Source organism: Cryptomeria japonica, chromosome 3, assembly GCF_030272615.1.
Source record: "Cryptomeria japonica chromosome 3, Sugi_1.0, whole genome shotgun sequence".
Lineage (NCBI taxonomy): Eukaryota > Viridiplantae > Streptophyta > Pinopsida > Cupressales > Cupressaceae > Cryptomeria > Cryptomeria japonica.
In genome coordinates, this window is record NC_081407.1 from 190,715,606 (window position 1) to 190,734,043 (window position 18,438).

Here is an 18,438-nt window from a genome sequence, read left to right on the forward strand (position 1 = left end):
CTTTGAAGTGATGTGTGACCACACGTTGATTCAAAGAAAAATAATTGTTTGATGTTGCTACTAAAAGTTTTGATCGATTTGCCCTAGATGCTGATGATAGAATAATGATGTGATGGTGCCCCCTCGGGAGATGAATCAAATAAATCTATGCATTTTCAGGATTTGGACAATCGATTCATTTCTCGATTAAATACTTAATTTTACTAATTAACTTGATATGATCTCCCAAAAAATGTCAATTTCTTGATTGCATTGATGTGTTTGCTTAGTTAGATGATTGATTGAGTTTAATTGCCCTCATGATTGATGAATGTCAATGATATAAGCCACTATTTGATAGGTTTGATTGATTGTATGACCTCATGACTGATGAGAGTCACTAATAGGTTAGGTTTGATTGACCTCCTAATTGATAAGAGTTTATGATAGAAACTCCAATTTTGATGATTTTGTGACCTTGTCACTAATAGGTTAGGTTTGATGAACCTTTGATTAATAAGAGTTTATGATAGAAACTCCAATTTTGATGATTTCGTGACCTTGTCACTAATAGGTTAGGTTTGATGAACCTTTCATTGATAAGAGTTTATGATAGAAACTCCAATTTTGAGGATGTCATGACCTCATCACTAATAGAATATAGGTTTTATGAACCTTTGATTGATAAGAGTTTATGATAGAAACTCCAATTTTGAGGATGTCATGACCTTGTCACTGATAGGTGCTCAAAGAGATTGATTAAGATCTCAAGTGAGTGGATAGGATAACTAATGGATTGAATTGTTTGATTGATAGATAATTGATATTTTGTTGATATCACGTTGTAGGTAGATTTAGATGTGTTGATGTTGGTGCATCCGGGGGAGCAACAAGGTGATTTGATGCAATTATGTATGATGATGTCTAACTAATATGCAATGATGATGATGTGATATGATGATGCTCTGTAACATGATTTGAAATGTTTTGGATGATGATAAATATTTTGATATTGTGCTAATGGTAATGATATGTAACTAAATGATATGATAATCAATCTCTTCTCTCTATCATCTTACTAACATTTCTTCAAAATCAAATCTTCTGTGTAGTTATGGAGGGAATAGCACAGCTGGAGGGAAATTTGAATTCTATGAATGGAGGGAACAACGCGGCTAGTTCTTCTGGTTCTGATTCCTCTGCAGCACAAGGACAACTTGACTCTTTGGGATCTAAGGTGGATGATGAGGATGGTCGAAAGGATGGGGATCCATGACATCAAGACCCTCCTCAAAATAATGAAGATTCTTCAAAGTTGGTTCCCAAGATCTTGAACGTCAATTTGGAAAAGATGACAGAGATGAAGGCTCTCAAACCTTGGAATAGTCTATTTGCAAACAAACCCACTAGTAAATCGTCCTTTCCTTCTGTGTAAGATATTTCTAATAGAAAAATAGGCAGATTGGCTATTGCAATTCCAAATGTGGTAATAGACCATAATATCTCCTTGATAGCTTTTTCTCTAGTGGTAAAATTTGTTGGACCCAGACCTAATATTGAGGTCATTAGGTCTTTTGTTAAGAGAAAATGGAGGCTGAAAGGACAAGTTGATGTTTCAGCCCTGTCAAGGGGTTTCTTTGTCTTTTCTTTCTCTTATGGGGAAGATTTGGAAATGGCCTTGAGTGGAGGACCATGGATGTTTGGGAAATCCTCATTATCCTTAAGGAAATGGTCTCGAAATATGGAGCTCAATGACTCCTTTTTTGAATCTGCCCTGGTATGGGTGTGGTTGCCTAGTTTGCAGCTTGAATTATGGTTGGAGGATGTTTTCTTAGGTATTGCTAACTCCTTTGAGGAGCTTGTGGCTATAGATTCTATGACAACAACATGAAAGAGGCTGGTGTATGTGAGGATATGTGTCAATATTTCATAGAATACGGACCTACCTAGCTCTATTGAAATAAATTCCAAACTATGGAAGTGGGAACAAGCCATAGAGTTTGAGTCCCTCCCCTTTGTGTGTTTCTCTTGTAAGAAAGCTAGACATTGGGCAAAGGCTTGCCCAAGTAACCCCAAGAATGTTCAGAAGCATAACAATCATGTTAAACAGATTTGGAAAGAGAAGAGTAACAAAAATAAGGAGGGTAAAGAGGAAGAAGGAAGTGGACATCCTAGTAACCCAAAAGATATAATAAAAGATGATAGGAGAGCTAGTCCTTCCAAGGATTCTAGTCAGAAGGAAGATAGACAGAATAAAGATAAAGGATTTGAGATCAAAATAGTCAATGAATTTGAAGTATTACAGATTCAGGAGGTAGAGAATGTAAGAATAGAAAAACCTCTTGGAGAGGGTGAGATTGGTGACACAAATGAATCACAACATGAGGCTCTACAAGAAATGGATATGAAAAATAATAAAGGTTTCCCTGAGGTCTTTGAAGGTCAAGAAGTTATTGTTGAAAAAAAGTTCAAGTTTGGCTCGCCTCAGTATTACCTAAATTCTCTATTTCAGAATGTTGGTAGTGAATTGCCCACCTCTCTTCTCAGATAATAGGAGAACCATGGAATAATAAGCAACTTGCATATAAAGATGAAGAAGATGAAGAGATAATAGGAATGGAAAAAAATAAAAATAAGAAGACAGGCTATTCTAATGGGGTTAAAACTAGAACCAGATCTAAGGCGGATATTGGTCTTTCCAAATCCCTGCAGGGACGTAAAACCATGAAGTGGCATAGGGACCAGGAGAGTAAACAGGACATAGTTGATGGAAGGCAACAAACTATCCAGGAATCCTGCTCTCAGGTTTCCAAATGAAGGTAATTTCCTAGAACATTCAAGGCCTAAATGGTCTCCACAAACATGATGTATTAAGGAATTTTATCAGAGATCATAAGCCAAACATCATCCTGGTTCAGGAAACTAAAATGAGAGGAAAAAGTTGAAAAATTAAAATTCTTCAAACAAGGAGGTGTTTGTGGTAGTAGTTCGAATGGGGCATCAGGTGGGGTGGCCATATTCTAGAATAAGAAAACTATTGATGGAGATCTGATTGATGAAGATGGTAATATTATTTCTATGAGAGTTAAATATATTGTTGAAGGACAGGACTAGGTGGTTACCAACATTTATGCCCCAAACTCTAAAGCTGCTAGGAGTAAATTTTGGGATAAAATTCAGCAGAAAAGGGGTTTTTTTCTCAGAACATGTGGCTGTTGATGGGGGATTTCAACACCCTGTTGCAAGAAAGTGACAAATTTGGAGGAACTCAAGATCAACTGGATAGTAGGATTGACCTTATGGACTTTATCATTGACAATGCCCTGATTAATGTTGATCTTACTAGAGCTTCTTATAATTGGTCTAATCGAAGGGATGGATGAGACCTTATTTAGGTAAGGCTTGATAGATCCCTTATAACTCTTGATTGGGTCCTTAATTATAGATGTTCTTTGTCTGTTATTAACAGAATAGGTTTGGATCATTATCCCATTTCTTTTGTTGCTGAGTCTGTTAAGAGAAATCGATGTTTTCCTTTCCGATTTGAAAAAATGTGGATTTTGCACCCTTCCTTGGAAAATTCCATTGCCAAATGGTAGAATATTAATGTGGATGGTTTTGCCATGTTCAAAGTTGCTAAAAATTTAAGAAATACCAAAGATAACATTAAGATCTGGAATAAGAAGGTTTTTGGAGATATTTTTGAATCCAAAAGGAAGTTGAAGGAGGAATTAGAATAGATTCAAAACTCTATTCAGAAAGATGGTTATAATATGTTTCCCAAGCCTAAGGAATATGAGATTCTAGCTAAACTTCACAACACTTTATCTAGGGAATAAATCTACTGGAGGCAAAGATCTAGGGCTATTTGGCTGGAAGCCAGGGATAGAAATACTAAATTCTTTCCCATGACATCTATGAAGCATAAAGCTGCCAACAAAATCTCTAGATTAATTACTGATGACAAAATCCTTCTCAAAGATGATAACATTGGGGATGAAGCTGTTAGGTTCTTCTCTAACCTCCTTACTAGTATTAAGGATATTGACATTGTTAAGCAACAAGACCTGGTTGATAATATTCCTAAGATTATTGAACCTCACCAAAATAAGACTTTATCTGCTATCCCTACAATTGATGAAATTAAAAAAGCTATTTTTTCTTTTCAAGGGGATAAGGCTCCGGGCCTGGATGGCTTTCCCATGTTTTTCTTTCAAGAATATTGACATATTGTTGGGAAAGACATTGTCAATGATGTCAAAGAATTCTTTGGTTCCAGAAGAATCCTTAAGGAAATCAATTCTACTTTTATTGCTCTAATTCCTAAGGTGGCTGGGGCTGATTCTATGGGAAAGTTTAGGCCAATTAGTCTTTGTAATTCCTTTTACAAGATCATTTCAAATTTCATGACTTCCAGACTATTGGTTGTTCTCCCCTTTGTTATCTCTGAGGAGCAAAAAGGATTTGTCCCAGGTAGGCAGATTTTGGATTCTATTATTCTTGTGCATGAGAATATCCACTCTCATAATGCTGCAAACAAAGAGGGTTTCTTGATAAAATTGGATCTGGCAAAAGCCTATGATAGAGTGGAATGGCAGGTTCTTTTCAAGGATATGGAGGCCTTTGTATTTGATGAGAAGGTAATTAAAAATACAAGAGAATTGATATCTACTCCAATTTTTTCTATTCTTATTTATGGATCTCTGTATAGATTTTTTAAATCTTCCAGGGGACTCAGGAAAGGACACCCTATTTCTCCTATTCTTTTCACAATCTTGGCAGAAAGTATGAGCAGACTGATTCAAAAGTTGAAAGTGAATAAAACCATCAAAGGGTTTCAACCCTCCTTTGCTAATGTTTCCTGTACTCATCAATAGTTTGTTGATGATACAATTTTAATGGGATATTCTTCTGTTGGTGAGGCTATTGCTTTCAAAGGTGCTCTCAGCTCTTATTCCTTGGCTACTGGACAACAAGTTAATTGGGAGAAATCTTCTATTTGTTTCATAAATACCCCAATATTGAGGTAGCAGAGAATTGCTAACATTATTGGTTGTAAGGTGGAGTTGCTCCCCTCTACTTATTTGGGCCTCCCTCTTGGTTTGGTTCCTCCAAACTCTTTCTGGAACTCGTTAATTGAAAAAATCAACAAGAAATTGGTAGGTTGTAAAGGATCTATGCTATCTCAGGCTCCTAAGCTTCAGCTTTTTCAGGCTACTCTTTAGAATCTTCATGTTTATGCTCTTAGCTAGTTTAGTATACTAGTTAAATTTGTTGAAGCTTTACAAAGGATTCAGAAAAGATTTCTTTGGTCAGGGGTAGAAGACGAGAAAATGATAGCTTTGGTTGCCTAGGACAAAGTTTGTAATCCTAAGTGCAAGGGGGGATTAGGTATTAAAGTTCTTAAAACTTTTAACAAAGCCTTGCTTGCTAAACAGATTTGGAGGGCTTTTGGTATTAAGAAAGATTGGAGTAGGGTGTAGTTTGATAAATATATTCATAACCAGCCAATTCATTCTCTTCTCTACTCTAAAGATATCCCTGCTAGCTCTTTCATATGGAATAGCATGATCAAATCTATAAAAGTCACTAAAGCTAGAGTTGGATGGGTCCTTGGCAAAGGTGATAAAATCAGGTTTTGGGAGGATGTTTGGATTAAAGATGAACCTCTCTTTAATCAGGATTGCATCCAATTCATTGATGAATGTAAAAGGAGGTATGGTTCTATGGTTTGTAATTGTTGGAAGGAGAATAAATGGGTTAGACTTGATGTTATTTATGCTAGTTTTTTGTTGCTCCAACAAGATCTGCTGTCCTTTTCTGTTAGTAAAGATTTTGATGATGTGTTTCTTTGGAAGAGCAATCCCAGGGGTAACTTCACTATTGCCTCTGCTTATAAAAAAACTATTACTCAGGTTTGCAATCCAATATGGACTAAAATCTAGAATAGATTCCTCATTCCTAAAGTTAACATGTTTTTTTGGCTTGCGGCTCACAACAAGATTCTTACCATTGATAACTTGTCTCGTAGAGGATTCATGTTTCCTAATAGGTGTGAGTTATGTCAGAAAGAAGCAAAATTTGTGGATCATTTGTTTATCCATTGTTCATTTACTTGGGAAATCTGGAGTAAAGTCTGGATACAATGGAAAGTTGATCGGGTTATGCACAATAGTCTTAAGGAAGTCATCTTGCAATGCATCTTCCCTACCAATTTTCCTCTCATTAAGACCCTATGGTCCTTTGTCCTTCCTATGACTTGTTGGTACATCTGGAAGGAGAGAAACAATAGAATTTTCAGGGAGGCTAAGTGTTCATCTCAGGTGGTTTTTGAAAAGATTTGTAGGGCAATTAAAGTAAATATAAATACTCTTCACAAAAACAACAAGTAGTGGAGCTATCTTAATATGACTGATAATGAGAAAAGCATCCTCACTGAATGGAATTTGATTCACAGGGTCTGTAAATCTGATATAAAGAGTAGGAGAGAAAATGTTGTTTGGAGATTTCCTTTTCATGATTGGGTTAAGGTGAATTTTAATGGTGCAGCTAAAGGCAATCCTAGGAAGGCTGGGGGGGAGGAGGAGTCAGAAATTCTTATGGTTTTTGTGTTGCTGCAATTGACTCTCCCTTTGGAGTTCAAAACAATCATGTGGTAGAAGCTCAGCCAATGTTAAAATGCCTCCAGCTTGCTTAGAGTTTTAACTTTAAAAAAATATGGCTAGAAGGGGACTCTCTCAATATTATTCAGGCTATCAAAGAGACTAGTTCACCCTCTTGGAACATTTATAATATCATTGAGAGTGCTAAAAAATTATTAGATGCCTATGATAGTGTGTTCATTTCCCATACTCTAAGGGAAGGTAACAAGGTAGCTGACTTATTAGCTAATGAGGGGGTTTATTTAGAGGACACTAATAGTATTGGAGAAGTTTCTTGTAAGAAGGGAGTCCGTGAGCAATTATTATTTGATAGAGTCCATGGTACAAGTTAAGTTCATTATTACTTTTCTGGGATCAGATATCAAAGACAGATATTGGATTTATGTGAAGTGTCAGCTGATGACCTATTTAAGGCATTGTGATTATAATAACCAGTGTGACGGGGCTAATCATATTAAGTGCTGGTTCATTTTGAATGTTTTAAAAGACTATTTGAATAACAAGGAAATTACCCTATTTTTCGATTCCAGCATCTTGCTACAAAGTTTGAGCTTAAATCCAGTTTTTCTTCAGAATTTGAGTATCGCATGTTGTGTTGAGGGTTTCGACCTGAATCACTTTATGGGGGGTAATCTTAATTGAAATGAGCCTTCCAGCTATGATAATTGGAAAAGTGAACAGAAAATATGGTGAAGGTTGCACAGATATGGTTTCACTGATACATGGAAAAACTGCATGGGAGTAAAAAGTCGGTGTCTCATGGTTTCACCAAGGGATGGAGCAATAATAAAGTCACTCTGTTCGAAAAAACTTGGAAGCTAGATAAAGATTTGGTGGCAGAGGTTACAGTTTTACAGAAGGATGGTACCGAATTTTACAGAGATCGCAAGTTCTCAGTGGATTAAGCTACCAAGAACTTCCCTAAAAGTGATGAAGAGAGGGTTCGGCTTGCTAAGAAGGACAATGTGTCCTACTACCTCCCTCATTAGGTAAAATATTTTCGGCAGAAGATGTTAAGAGTTTTAAAGGAATACCTAACGATTGATGGTAGGTTTTTGCAGGTTTACAATTACCATTTTATCATCCTAAACCATTTTTGCCATGGCTCGAAGATCTCTTTGCCTTTCTATTTAGCTTCTTCCCTTAATGATAGCCTAGTCGACCATGCCAAAAAACCTAAATCCTATCCCATTGCTCACTAAGGCCTTATATTATTAATTTATGAGCATTTGAAGGGTAAAGCTAGGGCTAATAGGGAAGATCCTTTGGTGCAAAATGCCCACATTTCTAAGGGTCATGATGGCTATGAGTCTGATGAAGATTCGACTAATATTCATCTGCATAAGAAAGTGAGGGTTGGTGATGAAGCTAAAAATGACACAGACATGGTTGGTTCAGAGGAGGAATAGGGGAAGGCGGTTGATGATGAGGCAGAGAGTGAGAAGAAAGAGGTTGAGGGCGAGGAAGAGAAGGTGCAGAGAAAAGAGTATGTTGAAGAGTCGGAAACAAATAATTACCCTTATGTCTTGGATAGTAGGAATGAAGCTGAGCACACTATGGAGGAGGGAAACCCTAGGTCTATGAGCTTTGCTCTAGTTATGGAGACCGCAAATGCCATTTTGAATGCTGCCAGAAATAGTACTCTAGAAATTTTCAACTTCCAGAAATGGGTGATTGAAAATATCTCCAGTATTCAGAATAAACAGAGAGATTCGGATTATAAAATTCAGAATTTGATTAAGGAAACCAATACTAAAGGTAAAGAGGATGTGGTGGTGGATACCAGTGAGGTAGAGGATGAAGAAGAAATGTAGGATTGGCCGGAAAAAGATATGATTAAGGGAGATTTGAAGCATCTTGAAGATGTGATCAAAATCATCAAAGAAAAGGGAGAGGTTGATAATGAAATTATTATCAACCGGATTACTAAAATCGAGAAGGTCTTGAAGAAATTTATGGAGCATAGCCTTGAGGTTTTGAAGGTGTCATCTCAAAACATGAATGCTTTGGTTGCTTGTCTAGAGAAGAACACAAATAACAAAGAGATGGTGATCATTGATGATGTGCCAGCCACCAGTTCTGCTCCTCACTCCTCCAAATGAAGAACAAGGCAAACTACCAGTGATCTGGAGATGAAGACTAAAGATACCCATCAGATGCAAGAAAACAAAGACCTGAAAGACGCAGCTAATTCTATGATGATGTTGGTTAAGGATGCAGAAGAGTCTATAAAGTTTTTTATTTGACATGTAATCTGGTCTTTGGTTGCCAGTCTCTCACTGACTTTTTGCTATTCTTTTCCTTAGCTATTGTTTTCTCTACTGATCCTTTGCAACCTTTCTTTCTATGTCATGTTCTCTCTAGTTTCTTTTATTCTTATCTTCTCATTTTGTAAGCGGGTTCCAGGTCCCTTAAAACCTGATTTTCCTTAATCAAAAACTAAATGATATGATACCACATGAATTATATTAATGATACCAAGTGTAACATGATGTGAAAATGCCCCTAAATGCAAATTGAATGATATGATATGATAATGCCATTATATGATAGGAAATGCAACTAAATGCACTTTAAATGAGATGATAATGCAACAAAATGCACTTTAAATGATATGGTAATGCAACTAAATGCATTGTAACTGATATGATAATATAACTAAATGCACATTAACTAATATGGTAATGCAACTAAATGCATTTTAAATGATATGATAATGCAACTAAATGCACTTTAACTGATATGGTAATGCAACTAAATGCACTGTAACTGATATGGTAATGCAACTAAGTGCCCTTTAACTGATATGGTAATGCAACTCAATGCACTATAAATGATATGAAATGTACCCTCCGAGATAGTCATCCTTTTGATCAAAATGTGTAGTGCTTATTTTTTATCATCATTGAGCTTTTTAAATATTAAAAGTTAATACAAGCAACATGGTATATTTGAACCATGCTGACCTAAGTATAACTTACATTGATTTTGATATTGCAAGATGACACAAGTGTCGAGATATAATTGAACCAAAATGACATGAGTGTTGCTTGCATAAAATAGACAAGAGTTAATCTTCATCCTATACAAATTTAAAATGTCCTCAGTGATATGTTTCCTGATCATGTCTTAAGGAAAATTTGCATAGTAATAAGGTTTCACTCATAAATAGCAGAGTAAGATATATCAAACTCCTTCCTTGCGTCTCTATTCTTTAAAACATGCTTGAGTCACTTAGGAGATATGATCACAAAAATAAAAAACTACCATAGGTAAACATTCATGCTACCCCATGTATTTGTCAGCTAACACATCTTGCAAATGTATCATTATTTGTGATGTAGAAATTAGTTTGTGTGTCCAATTTTTGTTTGATGTTTACCATTGATAGTTCTGATCTTTGTTTTCCTTCAAGCATCTATGTGTGTGTTGTTTGATTGTTTAAACCCAAAAGGTGAGATGCCCCCAGTTAACTCAGGATTTTTCTCCCAGCTATGAATACTTCTTTCGATAATAGATATATACACTAATCACTAAGCCATGGTGAGATATGATGTAGATAATTGTTCAGACAACCAAGGATAGTGACTACACTAAGTGTGTCCAAGATTGTGTTGCGTTAAAAGGTTTTGTGATGGCCATTGGCTTAGCTTAGATGGATGCCAAAGATATGATATATGCACCCATAGATGGAAGAGTCGATCTATCACAAATAGCGCCTGTTGTCAGGTTTTCACTACTTGCTTTTATTGCATTTTTTTTCTTATTCGTGCATTGGATAACTCATGTATAGAACCTCTTGAGATGAATGTTGTGTTGGCAATTGACACTCATCCAGTGGCTTCTGATGGTTGATTATTGGTTTAGGACTGTCATTGATGGAAACTCTTCATGAGATTCCCATCCAGTAATCACAGATCTTGATTTCTGGAAGTGGACGTTAATCGATAGCTAGGTAACCGGTATTTCAGGATAAATAGAGCAATTTTGGTCTAGAAGATTGAAGCTTTCCAGTGATTGTGGTGTATTGAATCATGTTTGGGATGATTGAGTCGACATATAGACATCATTTTATTGTTACATTTTAGTGATCCACATTTATCATTTGTGATCCGGTCAAATTGACATGAGACTACACGTTACACTAGTAGGTCGTAATGGTAAATGATCTATTTTGTGATTATGGATATATAAGACCGGTGTAGATGATCTTTTAAAGTATGGTATGATTGTATGCAAGTGAGTGGTGATCGAGAATCCATATTTGTGTAGCTTCACATGCACATTCTTGATCTGGTAGCTGACCGAGATAGTGAATAGGGAAAAATAGAGCAGAACAACATAAGTGATTCAATGGGTATATTTGGCACTTAATTGGAACTCATCCAATCATTGTAGATTCTATTTTGGAGTTCATTTTTTTGTAATTCATCTTTGTAATTAATATGTAAGGTAGTGAGCCTTCCAGCCTTGTAGCCCTTATTGTATTTGAGTAGTGAACTCTAGGTAGTGTGCCTGAATGCTTGTGCATTCCCATTTTATAATATTGTTTTTCTACTAGCCATATTGGAATAATATTGTGGGTTCAAATCCCACTATGGTTTTTCCCATTTGGGTTTCCATGTAAAAATATGGTGTTATAATTTTTTGGTTGATTGTTTTATGTTTGTGCATTTCAGTTTCAAGTGTATGCTTCTGGTGGTTTTAAGTTAAGTTTGAAAATCTGCTAACTGGTAGATCACTGATTCACCCCCCACTCTCAGTGACCCCTAATTCTAATAATTGGTATCAGAGCCTACATCCTCTGAGGAAGATTAATTGCTTGAGGAAGTTCTAGGAGATTGAATCAATGGATTCTAGTTTTTGAGAGACAGCTCAGTGTGGCACTTGAAGATCTTGATGCAACAAGAAATAAGATCAGTACCTTGAAAAGAAACTTGAATGTTGTTGATGATTTCATTAACAACTTGAAGAATCAAGTGACAAATTCAAGAGACAAGAGGAAGGAATTAATGGACAAGTTGAAGGAGAAATAAGTTCAAATCATGGAAAATCAAGGCAAAGTTGATGAAGTTGGCAAGCTTGAGAGATAGAATGTTGCATTGAAGAATGAGATGTAATCCATTTTGATGAGGTTGACTAAGGAGATTGAGGACCGAAAGAAAAATGAAGAGAATATGGCACAATCATTGAAGAAAAGAGCTGATGAATGCTTCAGGCTTACCTATGAGAATGATCCGTTGAAGCTTGAGTTGACACAGTCAAGGAATAATGATCAAGAACTTGAAAGACAAATTGTTGTCTTAAGGGATGAACTTGCTACTGCTAATGATTATAAAGACAAATTAAAAGATAGCTCAACAAGGCTTGATGAGATGCTGGAAAGTCAAAGACATTGGAAGGACATGCAAGGACTTGGATTTGAGAAAGGTGAATCTTCCAAATCTTTACAAAGCAATGCAAAACCTAATCAGAAGAAGAGAAAAAATCCTTCGGTAAGACAACCTAATGCCCATACATTCAGTGGTAGATGCTTTACTTGAAATAAATTTGGTCATATGGTGAATCAATGAAGAAGTAGGATGAATAATGGAATGAACAACATGAATAATGGTCCTACCTTTACCGGTCAGTGCTTCATATGTAGTAATTTTGGTCACAAGTCAAATATTTGTAGAGCAGTAATGAATAACTTCCAAAACAAGAGGTTCTATGCTTGTGGGATGTTTGGATATATCTCCAACTAGTACAGGATGAGACCAAATCATATGAACTTCAGACCTGTGTAGATTGTTGTTTGCTATGCATGCAATAAAATCGGTCACATTTCAAAGTACTATAGAAGCAAGAATATTGCTTCGATAGACAAGAACAAATCATATGAGAAGGGAAAGGAAAAGGTAAAAGATATCAAAGATAAACATGAGAAGATGTGGGTCAGAAAAGATGAATCTAAAGTAGACAATGGATTTGCGCCTGAATCCGGTGCAGGATCTTCATTTGGTAACTAGGGCTTTATGCCTTACGGGGAGCTTTTTATGCAGATTCTATGAACCCCCCTCTTTGGTGAACTACAATCAATTTCGGAAGGTTTTAGAAGGATTAAATCATGTATGCGGATATTATCTCAAAGTTTTAGAGAAGATTTGGCGCTTTGGTAAGCGACTCTATGAAAATCAAGGTAACCGGATACAACATTTATTGCAACAGAAAATTAGGTCTTTGAAGGATAAAAATACATTTGAAGGTTTCATTTGTCACAATGTGATCAAGTGAATAGTGTAAAGAAGAAGAGCGAAGCAATTTGGTGATCTCAACAGTGATTTCAGCGATCCTAAAGTGAATTTCAGTACCCGGTTGCAAATCAAGGTATTTATCTGTTTCCACAAACCCTAAGTTTGAAATGGCTTCAACTACTAGTATCGCTACCCCATTGGTCATGGAGATTAAGGATAGGGCCAAACCTATTTTCAAGAAACACCCTTTCAAGTCTTTTAAAGACTATCTGAAAGGTGCCTTTTCTTTGATACCCTATGAAATTCTTCACAATGAAGATATTAGGGCATACATCCATTGTGATCTCAAGGAGCTTGGTAATGCTGATATGTTGAACCTATATAACAAACATTTGGCGGACAGTTTGGGAAACCTCAAACCAAAGTATAAGGTTCTTCAGGACAAGGGTTTTTTGTATTTCATCCATTTTTTGTTGTTCGATGAAGCAGAATGGATCTAGTATATTTTCAATTGAGTTCATGATGAGTTCATATGGCTTGATAGGCCTCACAAGATCACCAAACAGGCAATTCGAGCTGTGATATGCCTCAATGAAACTAGTGAAGTACATGGATTGAGAGAAGTGTTGAATAACATAGTGATAGACACTACTGGTTCCAAGTTTGATAGTAGAGCAATGACCATAAATGACATTCTGGAGCATGATATGAAGTTTGCATCAATGGTGGACAGATACAAAGTTTACCAGTCTAGCAGACACAACTCCATCTCCAAAACTACCATATACTCTGCATATCAGATATTGAAGAATGATATGAGGTATGATCTATGTACAATCCTTCTGAATGAGTTGATGAGTAATTTGAAAAAAATCAGGCAAGATAAGAAACACACTTTCAAATATGGAACTCTTCTTATTTGCTTGGCTTTATACTTCTTGAATAAGATACTCGGTGTGAAAGGAAAGGTCCAATGGGCCTATGATAGACTAGTGGAAATTCAAATCAAAGAAGGATTGTGGGGAATGGGAGATGCCACAATGAGAATATCTTCTATCTGGGGTTATTTCAAATCTTTCCAAGTTGCAATGAAAATAAGAGAAAGAATCCCTAAGGAGATTATGGAGAAATATGAGCAAACTATTTGCTTCATGGTTGATAAGGATCAATGTCAAATGGAAGTTGTGGAGCCTAGGAAAGTGTGGATCATGCCCATGCGGAATGAAGTTGACTCTATCATGCTTGAGGCATATGATCAAAATTTATTGATCCAACCCGTTGATCCTAAAGAAGAAAGTTTTGGAACATTCAAGGAGAAAGACTTTGAATTGCATCAACAATTAACTTCACCCACTAGGAAAAGGAAATTTACAAAGATGGATGAGGAAGTGGCAGTGAAAATGGGATTCACCTGGGAGGAGGTGAAGTAGGCAAGAGAAAAACATGCTCAGAAGGAGGCCAAATAGGAAACCAAGAAGCCTAAGGTTGATCCGGTTCCCTCCAAGGCTAAACAAAAAGAGTCCAAGTCTGCCCCTGCTCCAGTGGTACCTTCTTTAGGACCGATCCAATCTAGAAATGGAGTATTGAAGAAAAAGGAGAACTCCATGAGGACTTATGTTGTTGTGTCTCTAGTGGCCTCTGAGACAGAATCTGAAGAAGAAGCAGGCAAGGCCAACAAGAAAGGTGAATTTGCAAGAGTGGTGAGGAAGTCGCAATCTGGTGGAGCCCAACAAAGCAAGAAAGCCAAATTTGATCCTACTCCTATCGAAGGCCCAAAAGAGGAAGACAGGTCAAAAGTCAACTTTACAATGACCTTGAGTCCGGTGACCTACAAGGTAAGTACATAGTTGTTCCTCCATTGTCAACAAACCAACTAATAGATGAAATAATAATTGATAAAGAATCCTGGAGCTTATTATGAGAATCTATATGGAGATCAGAGAAAATTAGAAGCAATTGTTTTATACTTGCACAATTTTAGAAAAACATTGATTGAGCTGGAGAAGAGAATCCCTAAGGACCTATACAGCCTTATTGATGCGAAGAGACTAACGACTAGTATGATAGATAAGGAAATGAAAGAAAGAGAACTAATAAATTTTTGCACTTGTAGCACCCATGATGAAGTCAAAAGACATTGAGGAAGCTAAAAAGAAAGAATTTAGAAGCAAAAATAAGGTAAATAGGCTAATGATAGGAAAGGTGGAAGAGGTAGGGAAGGAGACATAAGATATATGGAGAAAAATAATTGTAAATGATCCTTTGTACAAAGATGCATTTAAGTATTCTCAACCAGAAGAAAAGAAAGGTGTTTTTGGTGGTCAGAAGGGTGATACTCAGACTGAGGGGCATCCAAAAGATCAAGGTAACACAACACTTGATGTTGAGATTAGTGATAATCCTCTAGTGGTAGACAGTTCAACAACCCCTAAGATCCAAAAGGATGAAATTGCAAGAAGTGGCAAGACTGGTGCACAAGATAAAGGGGATGCAATAGGGAAAAAGGGAGCTGAGAGTGCAGAGGTAAATGTTGTAGAGGCAGACAAGGGCAAAGGAGTTGTTAATTTGGCAATTGACACTCTTGTAGTTTCTAGGTTCCTACCTTAGATCCCTATCAATCTTGATGGTCCACTGAAGCTTGGATAGATGTCGCCTGCCAAGAAGCTAATGCTTGCAATTGTTGTTCAAACCTAGGCTAGCCAGGATCTAGTAAAGTCCGAGTTAGAGGGAAAAAAGTGCATTCTAATGTATGTTGATGTTTTTCAGAAGGTGGCTTCAAATGCACAGTTAGACTCTAGTGCTAGCCCCTCCGATAAATTGTTGCAGTCGATTAATAGTGTAAATACCAGTTTTGGTTTTTTTAAAAACTATGCTACTAAGAGAGTTTCGGATAGATTTAAGGATGTAAGGATGCAAAAATTCTAGAAGATGATTGAATATGATAGGGTGGGATTAAGTAAAGGTCTACAAGTTATTTAAAATGCTTTGACCGAAGGTGGCAAATTGTACAAGTCTTGTCTAATTTTACCTAGATTCACTGTAGATATAGATAAGAAAATAAGTGTTTGCCAAAGCAATCTTTCAAGTATTTCATAGTCCTTTGATCCCAATGTCGCTCCAACTAGCAGTATTGGAGGACAAATTTTGGCTCTAAATGATTAGATCTCAAACCTTAATGTGGAGAAGGACAAGATTTTGAGGACAGTTGGTGAACTCCAAAACTTAATTGCCCCTCGGTTGGACACCATGTTAAGCAATAATGTAGACTACTTGAAGGCAATGGCTCAACCCGTGTCATATAATTTGAAGGAAGTAGAGATTCATGCCACTTTATTTAGTGCATTTATTACAGTTTTGGATAACTTGAAGAGAAGGTGGGACACTCACCTAAGATTTTTGAAGACCATTTTTACTGACATCTTCAAGTATTTGTAAAGTTTCCGGCAAGTATCTATGTATATAAGTTTTGGAAAACACCCATCTTTGGCATTGTTGTCAAAGTGGGAGAGAAATGGTAAAAAATGCATAGTATAGAAGAGTGGAATTATTTATCTTAGAGGGAGCCTTAGAAATTCTTTTGATCCAGTATAGAGTTCTAAACACAACCATTTTTCACAAGTGTTGCCATCAATGCCAAAGGGGGAGATTGTTGGTAATTGACACTCAATTTGGTGGCTTCTAATGGTTGATTATTGGTTTAGGGTTGTCATTGATAGAAAATATTCATGAGATTCCCATCCCATAATCATGAATCTTGATTTCTGGAAGTGGACATTAACCGGTAGCCAGTTAACCAGTATTTCAGGATAAACAGAGCAGTTTTGGTCCATAAGCTTTTTGGTGATTGTGGTGTATTGAATCATATTTGGGATGATTGAGCTAACACAGAGACATCATTTTATTATTGCTTTGGTGATCCACATTTATCTTTTGTGATCCTTTCAAGTTGACATGAGAGTACACATTACACTAGCAGGCCGACATGGTAAATGATCTATTTTATGATTGCGGATATATAAGACCGGTGTAGATTATCTTTTGAACTATGGTATGATTGTATGTGAGTGAGTGGTGATTAAGAATCCATTTTTGTGAAGCTTCACATGTGCACTCTTGATCCGGTAGCTGACTGAGATAGTGAATAGGGTAGAACAAAGCAGAACAACAGAAGTGATTCAATCGGTATATTTGGCACTTAACCGGAACTCATCGAAGCATTGTAGATGCTATTTTGGATTTCATTTTGTTGTAATTCATCATTATATTTAATCTATAAGGCAGTTTTCCATTGTAGCCCTTATTGTATTTGAGAAGTGAGCTCTAGGTAGTGTGCCTAAATGCCTATGCATTCCCATTTTATAATATTGTTTTTCTACTGGCCATAGTGGAATAATATTATGGGTTCAAATCCCACCGTGGTTTTTCCCATTTGGTTTTCCACATAAAAATCTGGTGTTATGATTTTTGTGGTTTATTGTTTTATGTTTCTGCATTTTAGTTTCAAGTGTATGTTTTTGATGGTTTAAAGTTAAGTTTGAAAATTTGCTAACCAGTAGATCACTGATTCACCCCACCTCTCAGTGATTCCTAATTCCAACATTTTATTGATAGGTTTGTCAAATAGGTCCCCTTCTAATGTAGATAGCTAATATGATGACAAAAGGACCTAGCCAGTTTGGTTCAAACTTGCCTTTCTTTTCTCGATACTATTGATTGCAGGGATTTTCCTTCAGTACCAAATCACCAATTTGAAATGCCCTTGGTTTTACTCTTTGGTTGTAGCTCCTACACATGCATTTATGGTATGCTTTGAGGTGATCAAAATCATGTTGATGGTGTTCATCTAGCAATTCTAATTCTTGTAGTCGACTTACCCTATATGCATCACTCAAAATGAGTCCTTTCAGTGATACTCTGAAAGAAGGTATACCAATCTCAATGGGAAAGATGGTCTCTGATCCATATACAAGTGAGTATGGTATGGCTCCTATAGGTGTGCAGATACTAGTTCCATAGGCCCATAATGTTGGGTTGAGTTGTACATGCCAATCATGACCAACATCATTCACTATTTTCTTTAGGATTTTTAGGATGTTTTTTGGTGTAGGGGCACTTAACATTTTTTGTTGACTTTGTTTCTAGGATGTTGGAATCATGTTTTTAATTTTGTAATAATGCCAAGAAGCCATGGATTGTGTTCTCAAATGATTGTAAGGTTCCTAAGAGTCTTTGTTTGGCCAATGTTAGCATGTGAGCTCTTAAGGGTGCCAGGTAGAGCACTTAATAGGATAAGTTGTTTTTGGGTTAATGTAGGTTGGTTGATTTTATTTTGAGGTTGTTAAGGTCATAGGAGTCAATTTAAAATGCCCAAGTTTGGGTTTGAGAAAAGTCGCTCACCTATGCAACAAATTGCAAAAGTTGCAAAAGTTGCTCACACCACTTTTGCAACATTTTCAGACACCAACGGTTAGTTGGTTGACACAATTAGTTGTGAGTGTTTGTAACTACTCCAAGCCTAGTATAAGGCTTGGAAAGACTGAAGATAATCAGTTGTTGTAGGT